The sequence below is a fragment of the Rana temporaria genome, chromosome 2, assembly GCF_905171775.1.
Source record: "Rana temporaria chromosome 2, aRanTem1.1, whole genome shotgun sequence".
In the NCBI taxonomy this organism is placed as follows: domain Eukaryota; kingdom Metazoa; phylum Chordata; class Amphibia; order Anura; family Ranidae; genus Rana; species Rana temporaria.
This window is the reverse complement of record NC_053490.1, coordinates 193,696,534-193,710,311: the sequence shown is the minus strand read 5'-3', so window position 1 is coordinate 193,710,311 and position 13,778 is coordinate 193,696,534.

Sequence of the window (13,778 nt, the reverse complement as noted above, 5' to 3'; positions counted from 1 at the left end):
ACACTCCATCTCCAGCTTCCACTCGAACAACTCCTCCCCAGCTGGGCTGACTCTAAGTATTTAAGGAGGCCTGCTTCCTGCCAAACCAGGTTGGGGATTGGTCAGGACTCCTTAGAACACTCCAGGCAGATCCACCTCTCCTCTCCTCTTTCCCTTCCTTTCCAGAAGATTCCAACATGTTCTGGAAAGAAGTGGGAGGTCTTAGTGATGCTGCCTGTGAGTCACCCAGCTCTGCCTGAGTCACTCCCAACCCAGATCAAAACAAACAGGCTTGGCTGCCAGCCAAACCTGAAAAGTACCTACACTACAGAAACCCTAACTACTTTAGCAACCTAACAACAACACTAGAGGGTGCTACACCTGCATTGGACTTTATTTACACTGATTTATTTTTTATTATCCTTTTTGAATATTGTGGATGCTTTTTGCACATTATGAATGCTGTGTTGATAGCACATGCTTTTAGATTTTAATATTCTATATTTGGAAGTGCTGCATCATTTTCTTTGTTGATATGACTTTGTTTACATGGTAAACATGTGCCACTTCACAGGTAAGTTTAACAACCCCCCCCCCCAACAGATTTTTTTAAAGGAATACTTCATCTTTAATATTGTACTGTTAGCATTATTAAATTCACTGCTGCCTGCAAAACTGTAACGTTTAAAAATGTGATTTGACAGATTCGGACCATATTGACCTGACTGGGGTTATGATTTGGCATCCAAACTTTCAGTATTTCTGACTCAACCTCTTTGAACCAAACCCAGGTGTGTTCGGTTAATCATTACCCCCTTTTTTATACTTCAGATATATATGAGCGAGTGACTTAAAGTAATCCAATTTAAGTAGATGTAAACCCCTAAATGAATGACATTGAGTTTGCTAAAGCACTGTGTAGCAAAAAAAACAATTGCCAAAAATGCACTTGTTTTGACATTTTTGTATGCTTTTTTAGATCAATGAATTTTGTATGATTAGCTGTCAGTCTGCACTACAAGCATACCCCACTTTTAAGTACACATTGGGGTTTATTTACTATAGCTGGAGACTGCAAAACTAGGCTCACTTCTGCATAGAAACCAATGAGCTTCCATGTTTTATTACCAAAGCTTAATTGGACAAGCTGGGGTGAGAAGCTCATTGGTTTCTGTGCAGAAGTGAGCCTGATTTTGCACTCTCCAGCTACAGTAAATAATCTCCATTGTGTACTTAAAAGTGGGGTATGCCCTATTTTGTTTGTGCTTGCAATCTTGTTTAGCTATCTTCACAAATGTGGCGTGCACCAGACCGGGTAAGAGTAGCTTGGTCCAGAGGAGACACCAGCAGGCACCCTCCCTTCCTATTCCCAGATGGGAGCTACGCTGGGGAGGAGGACAGAGTGTCTTATTGCCTATCCCTATATCCTGCATGATCTGAGGCCATCTTTGATGGAGTGTGCCATAGCCTGAGGAAGACAGATGCCAGGAGGACTTGTGGATATAGAAATTTGGAAGTGATTGTAACTAAGCGCTTTTGACTGCTTTTGGTTAAGTGGTCCATTGCATAGGGTAAGGGTCTCCTTAACATGCACTGTTTAGGAGATATTCACATGTTCTGCAGCTGGTGATTTTACCAGTGCAAACGCACTGCACTCTGAATGGATGGCATATTGAGTATGCAGTCCCTTCATTGCACTGTGCCGCAATTGTGGCTTCCATGTGTGGGAGTGACGACATCATCATGGCTCAGCTATTTAATTGGCTGAAGCCCACAAACCTGGAAGAAAAAACAAGTGAAGATGGAGGCCCTGTTCGTGTGACAGCATGTCGCTGGAGGGTTTCATTTTAAGTCATTCATAATGTGCTAGTTTGAAATGTATACTAGCACATTATGCCATTACCTTGCAGTGGGCCACTTTAAGAAGGGTCAAATTGACACAAGCTTGCCAATTCTCTAACATAGGTGGACATGGAGATGGCCACTTCAATGCAATAATTTTTCAAGTAAGAAACAGAAGCCTGGATATTGGCACACTTATCTCATGAGAATACAATTCCTCATCTACATTTCCTAGATACACACTCAGGGGTCTAGAACAACTTGCATTTGATAAACTTTATTAATAGTAATTATAATAGACTTCAGGTACCTAAATCAGTCTGGGCACCGCCAAACCATGTAAATAAAATCTGCTAGTCCCCTTCACATCTCATGTAAACATTGCTTTCCCTTTGACTCCATTTAAATTATTAAAGGAGTGTGATAGTCAGTAACAGTCAGGAACATTTAACACATTTTTGCTAGCGATGTAAGTGCAGAGCTGAAGATATTGAAAAAATCTTTGATTAGGTATATTATATTCCTCCTGTAAATCACAGAATGCCGCTAGAGTGTTTCTGATTTATACTTGAAAAAACGTAATCCCCATTTGATGCCAGAAGCCAAATTCTTTCAGCTTACCCAGTCTCACATAAAAATATTCTCCTATAACAGGGCATAAATCTTATAACCTCCAAATTTCATAATTTTCTTCATTTCCGTCCATATGGATCCCCTTCTGTCCAGTATAATTCTTCCAATTATTTATAGAACATACAACTTTCCCAATTATCTATGGCAGATAAAACCACTATTGACACTGGGAGAACTTGCTACAGCAGTGGAGGAATTATCCAGTAATAAAGAGCCAGGTATAGATGAGCTTCCTTCAGAGATCTATAACATTTATGGAGAAGTACTGATATCCGAACTACTAGAAGTGCTTAATGAATTGTTTACTGAAAAAGCTCCAAAGTAAAGTTACCTCACTTTCTGGCACTTTCTGCTGTCCCTACCAGGTAGAGAAGCCCTTTGCAGAAGCCTGACTCCGTTCGATCACCTTTTCAGATTCAATACTCCCTCCGTCACACTTTATCTAAATTTCTACTCACACCAGTGTTAGATTACACTACTTATTTGTTACAATGGGAGCGGGAATTGTAAGCTGTGCTCAATTTGCACCAATGTGATATGCCATACACTTTGCCCATAAGTCCTACATCGCATGGAAGTTTTAGTAACTAGGTTACAAAATTTTGACTAGATGGTACAGGGTCCCCCACACTTTGCACAAGATTGATCCAAAAAATTCTGAAACATGATGGTGCTGCGAATCACACCCTGTTACGGTGTCACAAATTCACTAATATGATTAAAAGCCTATATGGTAGATCTCAGTCAAGATCTGGTTGCTTGCCTGTTACATGCCACAGTGAAGAGATCATCTAAATACAAGGCTTCCCCTTACAGTCAACATACTAAATGCAGCTAGAGCCTGCATTTCTCTTTTGTGGAAGCAGCGTTCCCCTCCATGAAGGAACTTGATTGTCAATGATATACAGTACAGACCAAAAGTTTGGACACACCTTCTCATTCAAAGAGTTTTCTTTATTTTCATGACTATGAAAATTGTAGATTCACACTGAAGGCATCAAAACTATGAATTAACACGTGGAATTATACATAACAAAAAAGTGTGAAACAACTGAAAATATATTTCATATTCTAGGTTCTTCAAAGTAGCCACCTTTTGCTTTGATTACTGCTTTGCACACTCTTGGCGTTTTCTTGATGAGCTTCAAGAGGTAGTCACCTGGCGCAGCTGTTAACTGTTAAGAGGAGACTGTGTGAATCAGGCCTTCATGGTAGAATATCTGCTAGGAAACCACTGCTAAAGAAAGGCAACAAGCAGAAGACACTTGTTTGGGCTAAAGAACACAAGGAATGAACATTAGACCAGTGGAAATCTGTGCTTTGGTCTGATGAGTCCAAACTTGAGATCTTTGGTTCCAACCCCCGTGTCTTTGTGTGACGCAGAAAAGGTGAACGGATGGACTCTACATGCCTGGTTCCCACCGTGAAGCATGGAGGAGGAGGTGTGATGGTGTGGGGGTGCTTTGCTGGTGACACTGTTGGGGATTTAATCAAAATTGAAGGCATACTGAACCAGCATGGCTACCACAGCATCTTGCAGCGGCATGCTATTCCATCCGGTTTGCGTTTAGTTGGACCATCATTTATTTTTCAACAGGACAATGACCCCAAACACACCTCCAGGCTGTGTAAGGGCTATTTGACCAAGAAGGAGAGTGATGGGGTGCTGCGCCAGGTGACTACCTCTTGAAGCTCATCAAGAAAATGCCAAGAGTGTGCAAAGCAGTAATCGAAGCAAAAGGTGGCTACTTTGAAGAACCTAGAATATGAAATATATTTTCAGTTGTTTCACACTTTTTTGTTATGTATAATTCCACATGTGTTAATTCATAGTTTTGATGCCTTCAGTGTGAATCTACAATTTTCATAGTCATGAAAATAAAGAAAACTCTTTGAATTAGAAGGTGTGTCCAAACTTTTGGTCTGTACTGTACTTCAAATGGAAGATTTACCTCCACCCCTGATAACACAGAAGGAAACGTCAGCAAACCTTTGAATTATTTCAAATCCACAGATACCTAAAAGTGATGGCAACTGTTTATTGCCCCAACTCAAGATTCATACAAGATCAACTATTATTATTATTATTAATGTAATACAGGATTTATTTAGCGCCAACAGTTTGTGCAGTGCTTTACAACTTTAGGGAAGACAGTACAGTTACAATACAATTCAATACAGAGGGCCCTGCTCATTAAAGCTTACAGTCTAGAAGGGAGGGTCAAGTGGAACAAAGGGTAGTAGCTGTGGGGGATGATCAGATTGACAAAATGAAAATACAGTTGTTAGGTGTGGGTAGGATACGCTTCTCTGAAGAGGAGGGTTTTTAGGGATCATCTAAAAGCTAATAGAGAAGGAGATAGATGGAGTAAGGAACTAAAACATGCATGAGCTTTATTAAGTGTCCTCTACATGTCCTTGCCCCCATCCATATCTCCTTTTGGCCTTTTTCATTTGCTAGTGCCTCAGACTGCTTGGCTATTATCCCCCACCTGTCTAGGGGACTGTATGCCAAAATACTACTTATGAATCATGACCAAAGAGACAAATACAGTGGGGTAAACTTAGCCACAGGCCTTTATTACTGGCATTTCAAATATATTATTCAAATGTTTATATATATATATATATATATATATATATATATATATATATATATATATATATATAAAACATTGGTAGATATCAAATACAAAAACATATCACTTATTTATTCAAACAACCATACCTTCATCAACCCAGCCACTAACACTCAGGTTGGAATTAATTACTTATTACTAACCCCCTTGTTTAACAGGAAACACCAAGAGGGAGTACCACATAATAATGTAAGGCCGCGACAAGGGAGGGGGGAGGGGAGTTCACAGGTAAGGTTTTCCTGGAAGTGTGGTCACAAAGGGATTGTTGCACCTGCCTAAATAACCTTTTTTTCCTTCTGGAACATTCCTAGAAGCCATGTGACTATCCCGATATCTTTCCATTGGTTCATGGCTAACCTAACATTAACCTATCACCTTACAGGGGCTGGGAAAAAGACCCCCTTGCCCCTGAACTAATGGCCCAATATTAACTAACAGGTGTGCAAGGAGGGGGCTAGAAACTTCCATTCTGCAACATTCCCAAGTGTTCATGGGAGCTTAAAACAGCTCCCCTCACTTCCATTCCCCTTGTCCCACATATCCCCCAAGTCCCCTATAAGTTAAATTATAGTTCAGGGTGTACTATGTAACTCATATATTCTTTTGTTGTATTGATGAATTGTAGAACCAGATTTGACTGGGACAGTTTTCTTAATTTCCAACTGTGACAAATACAATGTTTAAACATTCCTGTTATTCACTTATACAGAGTCTTATTCAGGTTTTAACCTGATAATTTATGTTCACTCCCGTGGAACTAATTTCCTGTGAAATAACTGGAAATTTTCACGCTTTATATATGTGTATTATCTGTATATCTGTGACGATTATGTGACAATTTAAATAAAGATTATCATTTTTTTTGAGCATTAGATAAACTTTGAGCACTATAAAAACTATGGCCTAGATTCTCAAAAAAGTTACGCCGGCGTATCTCAAGATGCGCGGCGTAAGTGTATATATACGCCGGCGTATCAATGTGCTGTACCCACAGAACCAGAAACGCCTGAAAATAGGCTTCTTCCGAACGACGTATATCTTTTCTACGCCAGCGTAGCGTGGGCGCATATTTACGCTGGGGGCATCTTGCGCTTCCATGGATTTCCTATTCAAATATGTAAATGAGGGAGATACGCCGATTCCCGAACGTACGTGCGTCCGACGCAGGCTACGTGCGGTGCGCATAAGACATACGTCCGGCCTAAAGTTACCCCTCATAAAGCAGGGGTAACTTTGCACCAGACTACAGCAGCACCGTTACGGACGAGCTGAGCAACCACACTTACAGGACAACACATCCGTATGCCAACATGCCAGGGGCAGGCATGGTCATAGGACTACTAGTGTGTGCAGAGGCGCGTAGAAGGAGGAGGGCACAGGAGAGGATATACCGAACGAGCATGAACGTCTTTGGCATGGGGGATTCGGAGGTGTATCGCATCTTCAGATTCAACACTGCTGCCATCCTGGAATTAGCCACAACCCTGCATGATGAAATCACCAGCCAGACACACCGCTCGCATGCAGTGAAGCCACTGGTCAAGGTACTGGCAACACTGCATTTCCTCGCCAGTGGATCATTCCAGTGTACAAGTGGAGTAGTGGCTGGGATGTCACAAACCAGCATGAGCAGATGTGTGCACCAGGTTGTCCCCACAATCCTCAGATGCATGTCCAACCACATCATCAGACCCACCCAGGAGCACCTGCGGCATAAGGCAATGCAGGATTTCTTCAGTATTGCAGGATTCCCACGCACCGTGGGGGCCATTGATTGCACACATGTGGCACTACGGCTCCCCCCCGTGCCACAGAGCACATATACTGCAATCGTAAGCACTGGCATTCCATCAACGTACAGGTGATAGTCGATGGCCAAGGCCTCATATGGCACGTCCGTGCCAAACACCCAGGGGCCAGCCACGACAGCTACATATACCGTCAAAGCACCATCCCAACGGAATTCGAACAAAACGTGTATGGGGACAGCTGGCTGGTTGGTGAGTGACATGGGAGTCAGGCATGACTGTCCGACCCCATGATGCAGACATCACGAGAGGCACATGCACGACTAACATCCTCCTGTCTTTTCCCTTCCAGGTGACTATTCATTTGCACTTGGGCCCCATCTCATGACTCCATTCCGGGATCCCCAAACCAGAGGCGAGAGAAACTACAATGAAGCACACATACGTAACCGTGCAGTGGTTGAACGCTCATTTGGCCTCCTGAAGTCCCGTTTCCGATGCCTGGATAAGTCCGGGGGGACCCTGTTGTATTCCCCAAACTTCATCTGCTGAGGGAACAGCAGTCAGGGGATGCCTCGTGGAACGTATCTTTGCACGTTAAACACACACATTCATCATGGCACAAGGACAATGCACGCATGCACACCACTGTGGTCCCTAGCTCACACACACCACATCCACATCACATTGGATTAGCCCAAGTCCACCATGCAGGACTTGGGAGCAGCAACGCCACGCCAAGGCCCGAATTATGTCGCTGTCCATTCATACCACATTCACACGGTCGTGGGGATAACTTCTCCCCAACGACCGAGGGTGACACCCCTTTGCTGGCAGGAGTGTCACCCCCACATTCACACACCAGTCACACTATAGTCTGCACGCCTCACAGTGTGCAGTAATTTAGCAAAAAAAAACAACTCATGACCTGAGAAAAAAAAAAAAAAACGCTCATCACCAGAGCAAAGATAAGGCAAAACAAAAAAATCATTTGCCCTGTCGTGGGCCAAGCCTACTGCCACGGCCACGGCCCTGGCTCCTTAATTGTCTGGTAGAAGTCTCAGGTGGGGGGGGTGGTTCATCAGGTGGAGGAGAATCCCCTGGTCTCTCCCTGGCTGGCGGCCTGCCCTCTAAAGAATAGAATGCATTAAGGTAAAAAAGCTTAAGACTTTAGATCCACTTTATGGTTATGTATGATCTCACTGCACTGCCTTACAGTATTACATCAGAAATGTTGAGTTGAACGCTACTTGGCTAAAAGTAGTTTATCCTTATAAGTATTTTGATCCTGTGGTAAAATTCAGCTTACTAAGTCTCCTTTCTGTTCAGTGTAATTGATAAATAAGCTCTGATCATCTGAAAACTACCACAAACAGCTCTAAAATACATCATATAAACGTAAACCTTTTCCAGCTTTGAAATCAGTGGAACGACTGACTGACTCAGCCAGTAACATTAAAAGAAAATAAATATCATCTCCATTTCCATTTTCAAGCTTTTCAAATAAGGTAAACACAGTTTACTTCAACCATTACACATGTCCAACAACAACAGTTCCCCTTTGCAAACCTATGCAGCTGAACAAACAGAGACAGCTATGTGTGTTGACACCCACACATTCAGCATTTGGGAACTTCCGAATTTAGGATGAGTTTTGATATATATCATGGAATACAAATAATGGTATCACAAACTGCACAGACTGAAGGAATGTTGCTGGCATGAATGTCTATGCAAAATGATTGTATAAGGAAAACCTTAAAACCAATAGATCATTCAACATAAGAACTGTTTATCATGAATATTTTGTAATGTTGCTAATATCTTATAAACAATATAAAACAACTAGATGCATGGTTACATTTTAATCTGTGCTATACAAAGTAGAAAAGTGAAATATTCCCAGATACCTAAAAGTTCTATTGAATATCAAAATGCAAGAGATTATTTTTATGAACATTACTCCCCAATAGATCATTTGAACTAATCTTTTGCTTGATGCTCCTCTCAGAGGGTTTTACATCTTGCATTGATGACATTGTCACCCTCGCATCATACAATTGTACTGCTCCTTGGTTCTCAAACCTTCATCTTGAAGGGTAAGTCGCAACAGAGATCTGTGCTATTCTATGTCAATAAATAATATAATAGATTAATTACGTTCACTATGACTCCCTTGCTGTTAGGCCTCTTAGTAGTAATATCCTTTAATTATAATTATGAAAAAATTATATACCTCTTTAGTGTAATTTTACATAAGTTGTTAACTTCCAATTCCATCCAAGCTTCCAAAATTCAGCATTTGGTTGTCTTGATGAGACCAAATAAATGTGTCCAGTTGCCTCCAGCATTTGCTATGCACATGCCAGTCTTACTGTGTGTCTAAATGTACCCAAACACGGACCAATTGGGCTTCTCAAGTTTGTTTTAGCCATCAGCTACTTGATCTGCAACATTGAAGAGATACCAATGTTGTGTACTGTTAGCATATCCAACCAAATGAAAAACACTTGTACTTACATGCCCTGATTAAACATTTGCATCATCAACATTGGGGGGCAGATTGCATGTCTGTAAATTATCAGCAGAAAAGGGTTAAATGGATCTTTGTGGAAAGTACAGGGTGGGCCATTTATAAGGATACACCTTAATAAAATGGGAATGGTTGGTGATATTAACTTCCTGTTTGTGGGTGGTGACCATGGCGGCCATTTTGAATCCAACTTTTGTTTTTTCAATAGGAAGAGGGTCATGTGACACATCAAACTTATTGGGAATTTCACAAGAAAAACAATGGTGTGCTTGGTTTTAACGTAACTTTATTCTTTCATGAGTTATTTACAAGTTTCTGACCACTTATAAAATGTGTTCAATGTGCTCTACAGTGACATGCGGCGAGTGCTACGCTGTTGGCTCTTGCTGAATGAAGCTAGGACAGCCACTGATGTTTCTTCATTAGACCGCTTTCACACTGGATACGCCTATAGCGGAGCCTTAAAATCACTGTGAAATGGCGGTAAAATAGCAGTGTTTTTTCGCGATTTTAATGCTCCGCTATAGGCGTATCCAGTGTGAAAGGGGTCTAATAAAGAAACATCAGTGGCTGTCCTAGCTTCATTCGGCAAGAGCCCACAGCGTAGCACTCGCCGCATGTCACTGGAGAGCACATTGAACACATTTTATAAGTGGTCAGAAACTTGTAAATAACTCATGAAAGAATAGAGTTACGTTAAAACCAAGCACACCATTGTTTTTTCTTGTGAAATTCCCAATTAGTTTGATGTGTCACATGTCCCTCTTCCTATTGAAAAAACAAAAGTTGGATTCAAAATGGCTGACTTCAAAACGGCCGCCATGGTCACCACCCATCTTGAAAAGTTCCCCCCTCACATATACTAATGTGCCACAAACAGGAAGTTAATATCACCAACCATTCCCATTTTATTAAGGTGTATCCATATAAATGGCCCACCCTGTGTTTAGCTCTACTGTTAACAAAATGAACACAGCAGTCTCTGTTTTTCTTTGCCCCTCCCGTAACATTGTTTTATTACCAGTTGATCCTGCAGAAAATCTATTGATTTTCAACTTTCTTTAACAGACCAAGCTGTTCAGCAAAAGTTGTTGTTAGATGGTTGTGACAAACCATTCAAACCATTTAAAGTCTATGGCAGGGATATGCAATTAGCGGACCTCCAGCTGTTGCAGAACTACAAGTCCCATGAGGCATAGCAAGACTCTGACAGCCACAAGCATGACACCCAGAGGCATGATGGGAATTGTAGTTTAGCAACATCTGGAGGTCCGCTAATTGCATATCCCTGGTCTATGGGGTACCTACAATGCTCAGATTTTATTAATTTAGTTAAAACCATAATAATTAGAAAAAAAAAGTTTCTGTAACTGCATAATATGTGTTTTGCTTTTGCTAGAGTAAGGATTTAATTAGTTACTATTTAGTTAGTCACTTATGTAAAGTCCATCTTTATAAAAAGAAAGCTAAAGCACCCACCACATCTAAGGACTGATAAATAGAAGTTCATTAAAGTTTTGTTTTTTTTGGTTTAGAAACCTTTAAACTTCTAATTATCAGCTCATGTGGTTAGTAAGATGGCTATTGGTTAAAAACTCAGAAGATGCCTGCATGTTGGGCTATTTATGACACTGGTAGTCACTCAACTTTCTACTTGATAGAAAAGCTAGACATGAGTGGAGGGACAGAATTGATTTATTTATTGAAGATGTATGTATCTGTTACCCAGTGGAGCGTCTCAAATTTGCTGCTAGCTGCTTAGGAGCCATTTGCTTGAAAACAAATTACTCCTTTTTTTTATTTGTTTTGAGTCTTTTTGGGGGTGTTTATTGAAATGCTTTTTGTATTTGTGTTTTTTATTGACTGTATTTGATCAGTATTTGTGAACTGTCACATTAAAATTTCCATTTTACTTTTCCAGAGTCAGTTTTTTTATATCACTGTAAAATGTAAAATAACAAAGCTAATACCTTCTATATTGAACTGTACTGTAATTGTGATGTACCCCCTCTACATTGTAAAGCGCTATGTAAACTGTCGGCGCTATTTAAATCGTGTACAGTATAATAATAATAATAATAATAATAATAATAATAATAATAATAATAATCCGGAAAAGCTAAAATAAGCCTTTGTAATCCCCAAAAGCAATTTGAAGCTGAACGCACCCTTAAAAACATTTATATTTTCATCTACATTTTGGGATAATAAAAACTCTCAAATTTGCTCATCCCTAAGAATAACTATAAAAGTCTTTTTTTAGTACCTCCTACATATACTTTATTAATACATGTCCCCTAATAACCCTCCTATTGTAAAATAAGAATCAGAAAATTAGGTGTACTGCATGCATAGTTGTTTAAAACCTGAATAAATGTACAGTATTTATTAGATGTATTCATGGTATTATTTGGCAATGCTCCACTGGTTTCCATAATCAGTATTTCAAAATCAAAACCTTTAGTTTAAAAAGGTGTTTTTGGCTCGGAATCAACAACCCTCAACTTGTATTCTAGTTATAGTTCTCATTTGACCTGTCTGAACTCATAAGCAAGCTCCATAATTCACAATTTTACATTAGAAATAAAATACTGCACAAAACAGAAGCTATAGAAAATATGGCTTCAGTCACTAAGTGGAAAGCGGTTTGACGAAAATATAGGTGAGCCATTTAAAATGCTGCCGCCACAGTCTTTACATAATCTGCCAAAATACACAGCCAGTTATGATCAGGCTAAGCAACTATGAACTGCTATGACAATCAAAAACATTTTATGCAGTCAGGCATTTCATAAGTGACAGCCAAGCCCATAATTAATTATGGGTGACACGCCAGGTACATTACTCAGGAAATGGTCCAAGACAAATATGGCATTGTCTAGGAATTTTCTATACAGTTCCTTTATTGATATGTCACAAATCAGAGTTACTATAGTATTAACCTGGTTCTCTGCCTTTGTAAAACTTTGCCCCTGACTGCGTTTCCTTCGCCACACTGGTCCCTGCCAGATGTGACACAGTGAGTCATATAGCTCTGCTATTCCATTACAGCAGTTTAATAAGCAGTGACCAATAACTGCTGCTCACTAAAAGGAAATAAGAAAGATGACTGCTCTCTCCATTGATTGCCATGGAAGAAAATCAGAGCATATTTCAGGATAACAGCATGTCTTTTTTTTTTGCCTACCTTTGTTCTGCCATTTTCACCAAATAAAGGTGACTAGACGTCTGTCTTTAAGGTGTCTTTCTATAAGTGTGGTGGGATGAAAGATTCTTAGGGTTATTTAACGCAGGTTGAACCTTGGATCATTGAGAATGCAGTAACTAATTCAAAAACCATGCTTACTTTTATTTTAACACATGGTGAGCTACTGATTTTTAATAATTTTTTTTTTTGTCAAAAAAGTGGAGTCGTTCTTACAGAAATTGCTCAATAAAAAAATGCAACTATATTTGACATTTTCTACATTTATAAGGTGACAAAGGTTTCAAAATTGTCTTTGTAACATTCAGCTGTTTAGGTGAATTCAAGCATTTCCCAGGGATTACCTACAGAGACCCACACTATCTGCACAGGTCTGTTTTTCCTGTACATTCACCTGATTCTTAGATTCCTGTGTAACATTCTCAACAATGTTGAAAAAGTTGTCTCTAAATGAGAAAGAATCAGGGATAATAAATGGCTTCCCCTGAATTATATACTGAATGCCTATAAATCTTTTTGTAAATGTGCAAATGGGTATATATCACATCCCTTCCATGCAGGCAGAATTGTTTTCATTTACACTGTGTCAGCAGAACTTGTATAAAAGATAAGAGCACTTTCTTTTTCAACAAATTGTACTTATGAGCTTGCTTGGAAGATGACAGTGGGTCTTCTCAAAAAGACATTAGGTTGGAAAATCTTGTCTGATTACCCTTGATCTCCCCTTGACAAGCTGGCACTAAAGTTGTCTGCAACACACCCAATTCTGCTCCAAAGACTTTGCCAAATGCAACCAATTGAGTATTATGCAATGCCATAAAAATCAGATGCCTTCATGTTCCAGTGCCCTCGAAATTTTTGGTGCAACTACAATTGCAAATCAAGATCACTTATCGCTACCTCAAAACTGCAAAGGAAAGGGAAGAGACTGGACATAAGTGATAGTATCCTGACATGCTGATATACTTTTGATCACCCTAGAGCAGGGGTGCCCAACCTTTTGAAGAGCGAGGGTCACTTAAGCAACTTGGTAACTGGTCGTGGGCCACAATAAGTATAGCGATGGAAGACAGATCAATGTCCGCTCTGTATATGCGGACATGGACACAGCCCACTCTACTTTGTGAGCCCTCCCATCCGATCCAACCAGATAGAAGGGGACAGATCCCCTTCTGTTTTTTTTGTGGATTGGATTGGAG